The sequence below is a fragment of the Cupressus sempervirens genome, chromosome 8 (assembly GCF_028749045.1).
Source record: "Cupressus sempervirens isolate cs-2001-9-10 chromosome 8, ASM2874904v1, whole genome shotgun sequence".
NCBI classification, from domain to species: Eukaryota; Viridiplantae; Streptophyta; class Pinopsida; order Cupressales; family Cupressaceae; genus Cupressus; species Cupressus sempervirens.
Genome location: NC_143125.1, coordinates 158,032,595 through 158,048,239, shown reverse-complemented (window position 1 = coordinate 158,048,239; position 15,645 = coordinate 158,032,595). Strand labels below are relative to the sequence as shown.

Below are 15,645 nucleotides of genomic sequence, written 5' to 3'. Positions count from 1 at the left end.
TATCCATCATCCAAAAGTGACTGAATGAAATGGTACTATAGTTGTATGTGTTTTTTATTTGGATGTAGAGCTGAATTATTTACAAGATGAATTATAATCTGGCTATCTGTGAAAAAATAATTATCCCTCTATGGATGCCTCAATTCTCCCATGAAGAGTTGAAGCCATATCAATTCCTTGGCTTCTTTTGTAGTGGCAACATACTTTTCCTCTATTGTGGATAAAGCATTCACCTTCTATAATTGAGAAACTCAACTCACAACTCCCCCAAAAATAGTAAATAAATAACCTCTAGTACTTCACCTCGTATCAATATCCCTTGAAAATTTTGACTCAACATAGCTCTATAAATTAGAAGTAGAACCCCCAAAATGTAAACACTTACTAGATGTTCCTCTCAAATATTTGAGAATCCATTTGACTACATTACAATGCTCAATTCTAGGATGACTCATATACTTGCTAATAACTCTCACCAAATGTGCTAGTACATACCATGACATAAATCAAACATCCTACAACTCGAGCATAGGGTACCTTGGATATTTTTTCCTCCTCATGTGTCCTGGGACACATCTCCTTAGTCAATTTTAAATGACCAAGTAAAGACATACTGGCAACTTTAGCATTCTCCATTGAGAAACATTGCAGACAACTTTTTAATCTGATCAGCCTGAGATGAAGTCAATTTTTTATTTTTCCTATCTCTAAAAATCTTTGAATACCAAGGATTTGTTTTGTTGTCCGCAAATACTTCATAGAAAATGATGTTAGAAATGCTTTAGAATAACTAAGAGGGGGTGAATCAATTATTCAAGGTCCAAATGTCCTGATAATTTTTTTATAGTTAAGTATAGTGAGCCCATTTAAACTAACCATGCATCCAAGCTAAACATTCTTCTTTGCAAGTTACTGACAATCAACATGCAGGAATAAGTCATGGAAGAACAACACATAACATAGTGATTTATGTGGAAATCCAATTTGGGAAAAACCACCAGTAACATGCTACTCCTTTCTCACTCTTTTGAAGTGATGCCCTATGAAAGGCCAGCCTTGTTAGAGGCTACAAAACACACTTTTAAATGTGACCCTATTAAAGGATTTCAACCACCCTATTAAAAGTGGGCTTGGTTAAAGTACTTTAGAAAATTCACTTAGAATGTCACCCTATTAAAGGATTTACAACATGGCTATTAAATCGACCTAAGTCCATAGGATTTTCCCTAACTGATACAATTGCTAGAGAGTAACAATAAGGGCTTTTGATCTGATACAAATCACAACATAACTTATAGATTTTAGATCTCAATTTAGACCACAATTTTGCCTAGCTTTTAGTCTCTATAGTTCTGATAGCTTGTCCTCCTTTCAAACTTCATCTCCTCAATTCTCCATGCTCATTGTGCCAGTGCAATCACCTCTATGGTCACCTATCAAAGTAGAGTCTCTATACTTTTTTCCTCTCAATGCCTTCTCCTTGACACCACACACTCTCACCAACCATTCTTGCTTCTTGACCTATAACTCCTTAATAGAAGTTTGGAATACTTTTCCTACTCTAATCTTCATTCTCTTATTCTATGTTTGAATGGATTAGGTAAGATACAATGTATCTTCCCTTTATTTTGTTTCTTCTAGAAACATCATACAGAATCCACTTGTATTCACTTAAAAATGGTTAACCTAAAATTTTGTACCACTAGCTCATCATCCTTATCTTCTATTTGGTTCAAAAAATTCAAGGAAACAAACTTGTAGGCTTAGATCTAGCAAATCTTTGGCTTTTCAAATAATGCAGTAGCTCAACACTATTGAATTTCTAATGCTCAACACATACTATGTTACTTGGCACTTACTATATTACTCAACACCTACTATGGGTTAACTCAATATCAACTAACTTTTATTGATTCTTGACACCTATTGCATTTTGTCTAGCTCAGCACCTAAACTTACTCGATTCCTTCTGTTTGTCTCGACACACACTAGATTTTACATTTTCTTAGCACTTTATAGATAATCTACTTGGCATGAACTAACTTTCTCAACACCCACTAATGAATTTAATCAAGCTTTGCAAACAGTTTTCTTATAACTTATTCTTCTAGAGTTTCTAAGAGTAGTCAACCTCTATATCTTCAATTGTATTATCAATACATCATTTTACCATTGTCTTAACTAATCCTTGTACTTCATCACAAAAACCATAACTCAACCTTTCCCTTAGGTGCTTTTGTTACATCTTATTGATTAAATCCTCTTCATCAATCAACTAAGTGATAGTACTTGGATCTTATAAGCAATTGTCATTCCAGCAAATAGTAGGTTTGACATCAGTGACAAAACAATAATTGAAAACATTCTTTATCAACAACCTCCCTTCTTTAATAATGATCTTTTCAATTAGATTTCAACAATCTCCCTCTTTGGCATTGATGGAAAACCAAATTGATCAACCAAGTTATCAAAATGCTAACTAGGTTAAAATAGTAAGTCAAATGCCAAAACTCTTATCTTTTATCCTAACTGATTCTTGAGCTTTTGCTTCTCCCTCTTAGCTACTATTTCCTTTCTCATTCCTTTCTACTATTTCTCTCTCTACACATTTAATCCTATAGATTTGATCATTTTTAGCTATTTCTCCCTCTTTAACAACAATGCCAAAGACATATTGTTTCAGCAACTTATCATGCAAGTGTAGCATTTGTAGGAACTCCAATTTCTTCCTCTGTGTGATCTATTATTTTTTGATATTGGTTATATTTGCATGTAATTGTTATTTTTTTCTACGGTTTAATCATAACATATCACCCCTAACTTACGTCCAAGATACTTGAATGCATCTTTAGGTAATGGTTTTGTGAAGATGTCAGCAATTTGTTCCTTTGAGTTGACATATTCCATCTTCACTTCTTTGTCTTCCACTAGTTCTCTTCCATAGTGATACTTAATTGCAATGTGCTTTGTTTTGGCATGCATCATAGGATTCTCTAATATGTTGATGGCACTTTTGTTATCACAATAGAGTATCATAGGTTCAGTTGTCTCTTCTTTCATACCATTCAATAGGTTCTTGATCCATACAATATTGGTGCAGTTGATTGCAGCAGCAACATACTCATCTTTACCTATGGACTGTGAGGTACAACTTTTCTTTTTGCTAGTCCAAGTGACTAATCTTTTACCTAAGAAAAGTGCTCTTCCACTAGTGTTTTTTCTGTCATCTATATTACCTCCCCAATTTGCATCAGTGTAGGCATTCAACTCAAACTTTTTAGTCCTCTTGTAGTACAATCAAAAGTCATTTGTTCCTTTTAGGTACCTCATTATTCTTTTTAATGCCATAAGATGATTTTCTCTTGGATTTGCAAAAAATCTCACCACTATTGCAACAAATAATGCAATGTTAGGTCTACTATGTACAAAATATTATAATTTTCCAATCATTGATCTAAACATTGTTTGATCTACTTTAGCTAACTCATCATTCTTAGATAACTTATGTCCTATTACCATTGGTGTACTAACTAGTTTTGAATCCTCTAAGCCAAATGTTTTGAGTATCACATTGATATATTTTGATTGAGTCACAAATATGCCATATTTTAGTTGATGTACTTGCAATACAAAAAAGAATTTTATTTCCCCAAACATTGACATCTCAAACTCATGTTTCATTTGATCAACAAAGTCTTTGATTAATGCATCTTTTCCTCCAAATATTATATCATCAACAAAGATTTTAGATATCAGAATATCTTTACCTTTTTCTGCCTTGATATATAGGTTGTTGTTGTCATCTATTCTCTCAAATCCTATCTTTACAATATATTTGTGAAGCCTCTCATACCAAGTTCTAGGCACTTATTTCAAACCATAAAGTGCTTTATGCAGTTTGCAAACCATATCCTTATTTTCGTTATTGTTGGTAAACAGATTGTCCTTTTAAATAAACTCTCCAAATGCCCAAATCTTAAAGAACAATTAGATGCCAATAGTTGGATAATATATCATGAGATTGATAGATTTCCTCTGAATTGGAAGGTACAGATCCCTTATGGAGTGATATGCAATGAATTTGTTTTATTGCCTAAACTAATTGAGTGCATTCTTAAAAAAAGAATGGAAGAGGAGAAACCAAGTTAATCCTAGGTAGGACTAACTCAGGCAGATTTAGATGTTAATTCTAGCCAACTTTGAGAACTCACACATCCTATGACTCCTGAGATTGGAAATGCAAGAATTTTGTTAGTTATGCAAATGCAGCGACATGAAATCAAAATGAAGATTAAACATCTGAAATCTTGCAACATGAACAGATGAAAGTACTCTGTTCTACCACCCATTCACCAATTAGCTGAGAATGCAAGAAAGTGCTTAAGACTGATTATAAAAATACGTTGATTGAAACTAATCAGAAAAGTGATGCTTAAATGCTTCGATTCATAACAAAACCTTTATTGTTTTGAACACAACAAACATAATACTCTGATTACATTTGCTTACAATCTACAACCAAATCTATTACAAAGAACCAAAATATCCATCTTCTAATGCATGAATGAAAATGCAGAAATTAAAAATGCTCCCCTCTCCACTCTAGCTCTCTATCTCTTGTAGAAAAGAAGAACCCTTTACATTGACATTCTTACAGTATATATAGAAATTTTATAGCACATAGAGTTCATAGGAACTCATGATCTTTCAGCTTCCTTGAACACAATCCGTCTTAGAAAGGAAAATATAAGTATGCTTCGAAATTAATCTTGTAACTGGTATTGAATAATAAAAGCTCCCTTCAATTACTAGAAAAAGGCAATACAACAAAAATTGACAAAAGAAAAGTTGATAACCGACTCCAAGAAGTATCATATCTTGGAAGCAAAGCCCAATCCATCCTTAATGAGTTCTTCTATGCTTTCTACCGAGGGCTATACATGTGCTACCTACGCAATAGCTTTGTTTTCTTCAGGAGTACCATTCTCCAAGAATACGACTACCAAACTTAGCTTTTGGTGTAGCAGGGTTATTGTCACCAAATATAACAGCTTCACCAACATTATCCCCATAGAATTGCCATGACAAATCAAAGGATTGGGAGTAGAAAAAGAGAAGATAATCATATGGTTCAATGCTCTTTTCTTCCTCTTTGGCTTTGATTGCCTGCACAACTTGCGCTACTGACTTCTGAGCATGATCAACGTGTTCGACTCTTCTAACGTCCGCATAAATCTTCATTGGAAAAGTTGCCACATCTCCCATAGCATAAAAATCAAGAACGCTAGTCTTGAAAATGGCATCAGTCTTAATACCACCCTTTTCCTCCTCAATTTGTCCCTTGAATAATGTTGTCAGAGGTCTTGCTCCAACACCAACAATGACAATGTCTGCTTCAAATTCCCTTCCATCTTTCAACTTTACCATCTTGACATGTCCATCTTTATTTGTGCTAAATCCAGTTGCCACAATCCCTTTGACAATTTTGATGCCCTTTTCTTGATAATAACCCTCATAGAAAGGAGCTATGTCTACAGTGAAAAGATGAGGCAGGCACCATGGCTTAGGGTACACCATTTTAAGTTTATACTTGTTGAGTCTTAAGATTGTAACCAGTTCAAGACCAATATATCCTCCACCAGCGATCACAGCTAACCCTTCCTTTTTCAATTTTAGTGCTACTACTAAGGCATCAGCTTCATCTATCTCTCTCAGATAGTGGATACCCTTTCGATTAGTTCCTTGAATATCGAAGTCTAACAGCTTGATAATAGTGGCACTAGTAGAAATGATCAAGACTTCATATTTGAAAGTTTTCCCTTTTGAACTAGTAAGAGTTTTGGAGCTGAGATCAGCTTTCACTACCTTGGTACTAATTATTAGATCTATGCCTTTCTCAAAATACCATTCTGGAAGTTGCCTCTCTCCTCCACTGCAAACACAAACATGGAAACCTAGTAGTGGTGTTGTCCCTTCTGGAAAGAGATATGCCTTGCTAAGAGCAGGTCGCTCATATGGTGCTACCTTCACCAGCCTTCATTATTATCACTCGTGAATCTCCCACCAGGAGTGTCTATGTCTGTGACATCATCTGAGATTCCCCGAAAAGAAATTTGCACTTTTCTTCATTGTTGTGCTCTTCTTATCCTTAGTAATTACAGTACCACTTAAATGTACAGAGTCTTTTGGAACTTTTCCTATAAGGTCAAAGGGAGGAAGTTGTAGATTGGATATTCTCATTTCCTCGAGGACAGGAGGTGCTTGAATATGCAAATTGTTTCCTCTACGCATCACACTTGGTATTGAAAACTTAAGCCTTGGATGTTCTCCAACAAGGTCAATAAACTTCTACAAAGTAGCACAAGAATCTAGTTCCATCAACACTCCAGGGCCACAGACCAAACAATCCTCATATTTTGACATTTCGTCTACTCTTGTATGAGTACCTTTTTCCCATTATAAGTCAAATAATTTGACAACGATTTTGTTGCATCCTATTGCAATATTTAGTGCCTCCAATGTACATGCAGATGATATGATAACATTTGTTGATGCAATGGCTGGTACGATATTTTTGACAACACCCTGAGTTAAGGAGTGAGTGACTCCACTTATACCAAAAGTGTCTGCTCTTTCGAATGAATGTGAATAGATCCACTGTATATATTTTGGATTATCTGCATGAAAAGTTTTTCAATGACATACCTAGTCCCATTGGATTAAATGAGCATACTCAATGCAGTGAGCAACTTTATGAGGAGTCTTTGCAAGAGTACATAAAGGAAATTTAACCTAAGGTGGGAAAAGATATGTGGTACACTCAAAGCAAGGTGTGACTCTAGGTAAAATCACTCTAGCATGGCCTTGGAATCCTTCAGTACCCCCATCAACCATAAGTTTGATTGTTTCCAGATGTGGTTTATCATCAGGATCATATTCAAGAAAGCTACAAGCCACTACATCAATATAGCTTCGAGCCTCAATTGAATCAAGACCAAGTGTAATTATATTAAACTTGCTGTAGAAATCAATTTCTTTCCCCTCAATCTGATAGAAATGGGGTATAATGTTTACCCCACTAACTCGCTCCATGATTCACTTTGCATCTATTTTTGCCTTTGGCTTCCTCGCATCTCACATCCTGAAGAGGAACTACTGATTGAGATTGGATACATCAATGGTATGTATATCTATCACCTCTATGTTCTTAAATCCAGACAAGGCAAGAGCTTTTAGCAACTCGCAGCCAAGACCCCCAGCTCCTACAATCAAGACCTTGACATATTCTTGCAAATCACTTCTCAACTTATAATGGCCATTTCTTCACCTTGAATCATATTTAAAGTCTTTAGCTTTGGACCTTTAGACACTTTTTCATTTTGCAATCTCTACTTTTCTATTATCAATGTATTCATTTAGGATAAGAAAAGCTTCAACAACTGAATGCACACACTATCACATAGCATAAAATCTGAATCTTTCAATGCCAATTCCATTATAATATTAGTCACATGAAAGCTTTCAGCTGATTCCTTGCAATTGCCTGCAGATCAAGATCCATAATCATCATTTCATCTTAGAAAGGACATCAATTGGAGTACCATTTATTTGCCAGGTTGGGATCTACAACCTACCCAAATAATGAGACTTTTAAGAAAACCCACCTAGCTAAAACATGAAGACCATGGAAGGAAAACCCAACAAAGATTTCCTATCCTAGAGGAGACCTAGGCCTAGACACTAGACTGACTAGACTAACTTGACATGACCAATATTTCCAAAAAAAAATGGGTGACTTAAAGTCAGGCAACAGCTGGCTCCGACTGGGGAATATGTACTGCAAGGTGCATAGAGAATCCAGTATCCCTAGTTGAGCAAGTGCCTTTAAGCATTGGGTTACAGAGTCTAGACCAAAGATCAATGAGAAAGTGCACATAGTAACCCATAGAACATTTCCAAACAGCCATGCCTCATCATATACTTCTGATTTCTCTATATTTATCTACATACTGTCTTTCACATACTCCATCCTATTTTGTGAAGAAGAAAACTCACTAGACTTTAAAAACATCATTGAATCATACTTACATTTGTTATCCTCAACCTTCTCACTTATAACAAGGATATCAATTTTCAAATCCAGACCGGTAGAATATTCAAGTGATTCTAAAAGCATTGCCAGAACATAATTACATCTATTGATACTATTACTTTCAGTAGAAATATCTGCATGAAAACTGGGATGGAGAACTTCAAAAAAATTTGGTAGCACTGCTTGAAAATACTCACATATGTTTACTTCAATATAACTCTCAGTAAAGATATCATCTTTCAAATCAAAATGAACATAATCAAAAAATTGAAAAGCTTCTGGAATTGGAATAGCATCATACCAATGACATGCTTTATCATTAGCAACTTTAGATTTGAAAATGGGGTCAAAATTGAATGATTCTTTATTTGCTATAGAGTCCACCCAGGTTGAGACATCTTCTTCATTTGATACAGTAAGATTCTCATTTGAATTCACAACCTCAAAATCTAGATTAATTATGGAAGAGTATTCCAGACTGGGATGATTATAATCAGTTTCACTACCTTCTTCATAATGCTGCAATACCTCATTATTTTTTGCAATTCCTTCCTTTTCAACATCTGTTATTGCTACATCTTCAGATTCAGTATGATGACCACTAAAGCATAATGCAGCCAGCATGTTTGTTTTAGGATAATTTTTAGGAAGACAAAAATTTAAAATATAATCCCCATTTATTTCTCTTTCAATTTTTCTGATCATTTCTTCAATCATATTTTCAGATTTGACAAAATATGTTTCCACTTTTTCTTCAAGACACATAGATTCTAATATAGTATCACCACAAACCTTTGCAACTTGAAAATCAGTTTCACAAAAAATTTCAATGGAATTCAACTCTTCATGTTTTGCATTAACTATCTGATTATTCTCATCGAAGACTTCATGCAAAGGCTTATCCTTATTTTCTTCAAATCTGAAACTTTTAAAATCAGAGGTAAATGAAGGTATGAAATAAAATTCTTTGTCAATAGTTCTTACCAATTCTTCATCATTGACAAGGTTGTCTTCATTTGCTGAAAGTTGTGCTTCCAAAAAACAAGGCTTCTCTTGCTATTCATAACTCAAACCATTGGTTGATATGATCTCTTCATTCTGCTCATTAATTCTATCAACCTTAGGAATACTTTCTGCAACTTCAATGATTTCAGCATGCTGGTCCAAAACTAATTCTTTTGTTTGTAGTTCTAAGAGTGGTTCTAGATTCATACTTACTGCATCAGGCTTAGTATTAGGAGAACAAGTCTCATTTCCAACCTTAAATGATGGATATAAATGTGTAACTAAAGACTCCATAGGAAATATTGTTGAGTAACAAGGAATAAAAACAACCTTTTCTTCTTCTGGTGGTGTTTTAGGCTGGAAATGCTTTCCATGTTGATTACCTTCTTCATGCTAATGGGTCATCCATGGCAATATTGAGGATGAAGAAAATTCAGGTTCTTGCAAAGTAGGGGAGATGGGAGAAGACAAAGCATCCCTTTTAAAACTTGCATCAGTGCTTTTCTGTCTAAACTCCTGGAGAACATAGAATCTCTTTTCAATCAGCTTCCACACTTCTCTAGACCGATGGTCTTGAGCTATACTCAAGTTGTTTCTTGTGCCATAGCTAACACTCTCTTTAAATTTACTCCAGAGTTGTTGAAGCATATGATCATCATCAATCACAATCTCTTCAACAGATGGAAAAAGTCTCTTTTTATATTTCAAATCATTTCTCAGAGGAATCTAACCTCGATACATTTCCTTGAGATTATTTGCACAATAGAGTAATAGAAATCTGAATCAAATCTATGGAAAGATAATGATGTTACCTCAATCATGAGCAACCAATTTTCCAGAAAGTTCTTCAAAAATTTGTTCTAATAGGCATGATCTTTTTACAATCGGGTCACCAATCTCTAAATAGCAAAGAAAATGAATATGTAGCTTGAAAAACCAAAGTATTCTTCCTCTTAGTCACCAAAAATATTAGCTGGGAACCTGAATGATAAGAACTTTCAATTCTTTCAAACTCTAATATATAATAGGTTCTTTTAAAGACACAGAGTTGCCAATCTAAAGCAAAGATAACAATAATAAGAGTAAGAAAACAATCTCTAGCACTGATCTTCTTGTCCAACTCCCTAGCAAAGTCACCAAAAATCTGTTGGTAAACAGATTGTCCTTTTAAATAAACTCTCCAAATGCCCAAATCTGAAAGAATAATTAGATGCCAATAGTTGGATAATCTATCATGAGATTGATAGCTTTCCTCTGAATTGGAAGGTATAGCTCCCTTATGGAGTGATATGCAATGAATTTTTTTTTTGCCTAAACTAATTGGGTGTGTTCTTAACCTGAGAATGGAAGAGGAGAAACCAAGTTTATCCTAGGTAGGACTAACTCAGGTAGATTTAGATGTTAATCCTAGCCAACTTTAAGAACTCACATATCCTATGACTCTTGAGATTGGAAATGCAAGAATGTTTTTAGTTATGCAAATGCAGCGACATGAAATTAAAATGAAGATTAAACATCTAAAACCTTGCAACATGAATAGATGAAAGTACTCCAATCTACCACCCATTCACCAATTAGCTGAGAGTGCAAGAAAGTGCTTAAGACTAATTATAAAAATACTCTGATTGAAAGTAATAAAAAAAGTGATGCCTAAATCCTTCGATTCATAACAAAACCTTTCTTGTTTTGAACACAACAAACATAATACTCTGATTACATTTGCTTACAATCTACAACCAAATCTATTACAAAGAACCAAAATATCCTTCTTCGAATGCATGAATGGAAATGCAAAAATTAAAAATGCTCCCCTCTCCGCCTCAGCTCTCTATCTCTTGCAAAAAAGAAGAACCCCTTACATTGAGTTTCTTACAGTATATATAGAAATTTTACAGCACATAGAGTTCGTAGGAACTCATGATCTTTCAGCTTCCTTGAATACAATCCGTCTTAGAAAGGAAAATATAAGTATGCTTCTAAATTAATCTTTTAACTGGTATTGAATAATAAAAGATCCCTTCAAGTACTAGAAAAAGCCAATACAACAAAAATTGGCAAAAGACAAGTTGATAACCGACTCCAAGAAGTATCATATCTTGGAAGCAAAGCCCAGTCCATCCTTAATGAGTTCTTCTATGCTTTTTACCGAGGGTTGTACACGTGCTACCTTAGCAATAGCTTTGTTTTCTTCAAGAGTACCATTCTCCAAGAATATGACTACCAAACTTAGCTTTTGGTGTAGCATGGTTATTATCACCAAATATAACAGCTTCACCAACATTATCCCCATAGATTTGCCATGAAAAATCAAAGGATCGGGAGTAGAAAAGAAGAAGATAATCATATGGTTCAATGCTCTTTTCTTCCTCTTTGGCTTTGATTGCCTACACAACTTGTGCTGCTAACTTTTGAGCATGATCAACATGTTCGACTCTTCTAACATCCCCATAAATCTTCATTGGAAAAGTTGAGACATCTCCCATAGCATAAATATTGAGAACACTAGTCTTGGAAAAGGCAGCAGTCTTAATACCACCCTTTTCCTCCTCAATTTATCCCTTGAATAACACTGTTAGAGGTCTTGCTCCAACACCAACAATGACAATGTCTGCTTCAAATTCCCTTCCATCTTTCAATTTTACCATCTTGACATGTTCATCTTCATTTGTGCTAAATCTAGTTGCCACAGTCCCTTTGACAATTTTGACGCCCTTTTCTTGATAATAACCCTCATAGAAAGGAGCTACATCTGCAGTGAAAAGATGAGGCATGTACCATGGCTTAGGGTACACCATTTTAACTTTATACTTGTTGAGTCTTAAGACTGCAAGTAGTTCAAGACCAATATATCCTCCACCAACAACCACAACTGACCCTTCCTTTTTCTATTTTAGTGCTGCTACTAAGGCATCGGCTTCATCTATCTCTCTAAAATAGTGGATTCCCTTGGCATTAGTTCCTTGAACATAGAAGTCTGAAAACTTGATAACAGTGCCATTAGTAGCAATGATCAAGACTTCATATTTGAAAGTTTTCCCTTCTGAACTAGTAAGAGTTTTGGAGCTGAGATCATCTTTCACTACCTTGGTACTAATTATCAGATCTATGCCTTTCTCAAAATACCATTCTGGAAGTTGCCTCTCTCCTCCACTGCCAACAGAGACATGGAAACCTGGTAGTGGTATTGTCCCTTCTGGAAAGAGATATGCCTTGCTAAGAGTAGGTCGCTCATATGGTGCTACCTTCACCAGCCTTCATTATTATCACTCATAAATCTCCCACCAATACTGTCTATGTCAGTGACATCATTTGAGATTCCCTGAAAAGAAATCTGCACTTTTATTTGTTGTTATGCTCTTCTTATCCTTAGTAATTATAGTACCACTTAAATGTACAGAGTGTTTTAGAACTTTTCCCATAAGCTCAACGGGAGGAAGTTGTAGATTGGATCTTGTCATTTGCTCAAGGATAGGAGGTGCTTGAATATGCAAATTGTTTCCTCTGTGCATCACACTTGGTATTGAAAACTTAAGCCTTGGATGTTCTCCAACAAGGTCAATAAACTTCTACAAAGTAGCACAAGAATCTAGTTCCATCAACACTCTAGGGCCACAGACCAAACAATCCTCATATTTTGACATTTCGTCTACTATTGTATGAGTACCTTTTTCCCATTATAATTCAAATAATTTGACAACAATTTTGATGCATCCTGTTGCAATTTTTAGGGCCTCCAATGCACATGCAGATGATATGATAGCATTTTTTGATGCAATGGCTGGTATGGTATTTTTAACAACACCCTGAGGTAAGGAGTGAATGAATCCACTTATACCAAAAGTGTCTGCTCTTTTGAATGCCTGTGAATAGATCCACTACATATACTCAAGATTGTCTGCATCAAAAGTTTTTCAATGACATACCTGGTCCCATTGGATTAGATGAGCATACTGAATGCAATGAGCAGCTGTATGAGGAGTCTTTGCAAGAGTACATAAAGGAAATTTAACCTAAGTTGGGAAAAGATATGTGGTACACTCAAAGAAAGGTGTGACTCTAGGTAAAATCACTCTAGGATGGCCTTGGAATCCTTCAGTACCCCCATCAACCATAAGTTTGATTATTTCTAGATGTGGTTTATCATCAAGATCATATTCAAGAAAGCTACAAGCCACTACATCAATATAGCTTCGAGCCTCAATTGAATCAAGACCAAGTGTAATTATATTAAACTCACTGTAGAAATCAATTTCTTTCCCCTCAATCACACAAAAATGGGGTATAATGTTTACCCCACTAACTCGCTCCATGATTCACTTTGCGTCTATTTTTGCGTTTGGCTTCCCTACATCTCGCATCCTGAAGAGGATTTGCTGATTGAGATTGGATACATCAATGGTATGTATATCTATCACCTCTATGTTCTTAAATCTAGACAAGGCAAGATCTTTTAGCAACTCACAACCAAAACCCCCAGCTCCTACAACCAAGACCTTGACATATTCTTGCAAATCACTTCTCAACTTCTAACAGCCATTTCTTCACCTTGAATCATATTTAAACTCTTTAGCTTTGGACCTTTAGACACTTTTTCATTTTGCAATCTCTACTTTTCTATTATCAATGTATTCATTTAGGACAAGAAAAGCTTCAACAACTGAATGCACACACTATCACATAACATAAAATCTGAATCTTTCAATGCCAATTCCATTATAATATTAGTCACATGAAAGCTTTCTACTGATTCCATGAAATTTCCTGCAGATCAAGATCCATAATCATCATTTCATCTTAGAAAGGACATCAATTGGAGTACCATTTATTTGCCAGGTTGGGATCTACAACGTACCCAAATAATGAGACTTTTAAGAAAACCCACCTGGCTAAAACATAAAGACCATGGAAGGAAAACTCGACAAAGATTTCCTATCCTAGAGGAGACCTAGGCCTAGACACCAGACTGACTAGACTGACTTGACATGACCAATATTGCCAAAAAAAAATGGGTGACTTAAAGTCAGGCAACAACTGGCTCCGACTGGGGAATATGTACCGCAAGGTGCATAGAGAATCCAGTATCTCTAGTTGAGCAAGTGCCTTTAAGCATTGGGTTACAGAGTCTAGACCAAAGATCAATGAGAAAGTGCATATAGGGAGGGCAGAGGGCAGCAGGGAAAACTGAAACAAAGCAAGAAAAGAAAAAAAAACAAGAACAGACTAAGCAAGAAGAAGCTACACTAGACACACCAAACTGGAAAGAAAAATTATTTACAAAAAGGTGAGGAGACCTCACTAACAGGACCAAAAACAAAGAAAGATTCATACATGACCATTTACAGGAAGAGAAAAATATGAACCTTTTCAGCACAGAGGAGAATGCTTCACCAGCTTGCAACAACATTGATATCTTTTGGCCAATCCTTGACTACTGAATTTGAGTCCAAAAGCTATTTGTAACATAGTAACCCATAGAAATTTTCCAAACAACCATGCCTCATCATATACTTCTTATTTCTCTTTATTGATCTGCATACTGTCTTTCACATACTCCATCCTATTTTGTGAAGAAGAAAACTCACTAGACTTTAAAAACATCACTGAATCATACTTGCATTTGTTATCCTCAACCTTGTCACTTATAACAAGGATATCAATTTTCAAATCTAGACTGGTAGAATATTCAAGTGATTCTAAAAGCATTGCTAGAACATAATTACATCTATTGTTACTATTACTTTTAGTAGAAATATCTGCATTAAAACTGGGATGGAGAACTTCAAAAAATTCTGGCAGCACTGCTTGAAAATACTCACATCTATTTACTTCATTATAACTCTCAGCAAAGATATCATCTTTCAAATCAAAATGAACATAATCAAAAAATTGAAAAGCTTTTGGAAGTGGAATAGCATCATACCAATCACAAGTTTTATCATTAGCAACTTCAGATTTCAAAATGGGGTCAAAACTGAAGGATTCTTTATTTTCTATAGCATCCACCCAGGCTGAGACATCTTCTTCATTTTCTATAGTAAGATGCTCATTTGAATTCACAACCTCAATATCTAGATTAATTATGGAAGAGTATTCCAGACTGGGATGATTATAATTAGTTTCACTACCTTCTTCATAATGCTGCAATACCTCATTATTTTTTGCAATTCCTTCCTTTTCAACATCTGTTATTGCTACATCTTCAGATTCAGTATGATGACCACTAAAGCATAATGCAGCCAGCATGTTTGTTTTAGGATAATTTTCAGGAAGACAACAATTTAAAATATAATCCCCATTTATTTCTCTTTCAATTTTCTTGATAATTTCTTCAATCATATTTTCAGATTTGACAAAACATGTTTCCACTTTTTCTTCAAGACACATAGATTCTAATATAGTATCACCACAAATCTTTGCAACTTGAAAATCAGTTTCACAAAAATTTTCAATGGAATTCAACTCTTCATGTTTTGCATTAACTATCTGATTATTCTCATCGAAGACTTCATGCAAAGGTTTATCCTTATTTTCTTCAAATCTAAAACTTT

At 35.0% G+C, this 15,645-nt stretch overlaps 2 pseudogenes; both read right to left on the bottom strand.

The window, feature by feature from the left end:
• Positions 1–4,871: 4,871 nt before the first annotated feature.
• On the bottom strand, positions 4,872–8,716 carry LOC149542035 (uncharacterized; annotated as a pseudogene).
• A 2,470-nt stretch (positions 8,717–11,186) lies between these two features.
• On the bottom strand, positions 11,187–15,340 carry LOC149542034 (uncharacterized; annotated as a pseudogene).
• Positions 15,341–15,645: the final 305 nt, after the last annotated feature.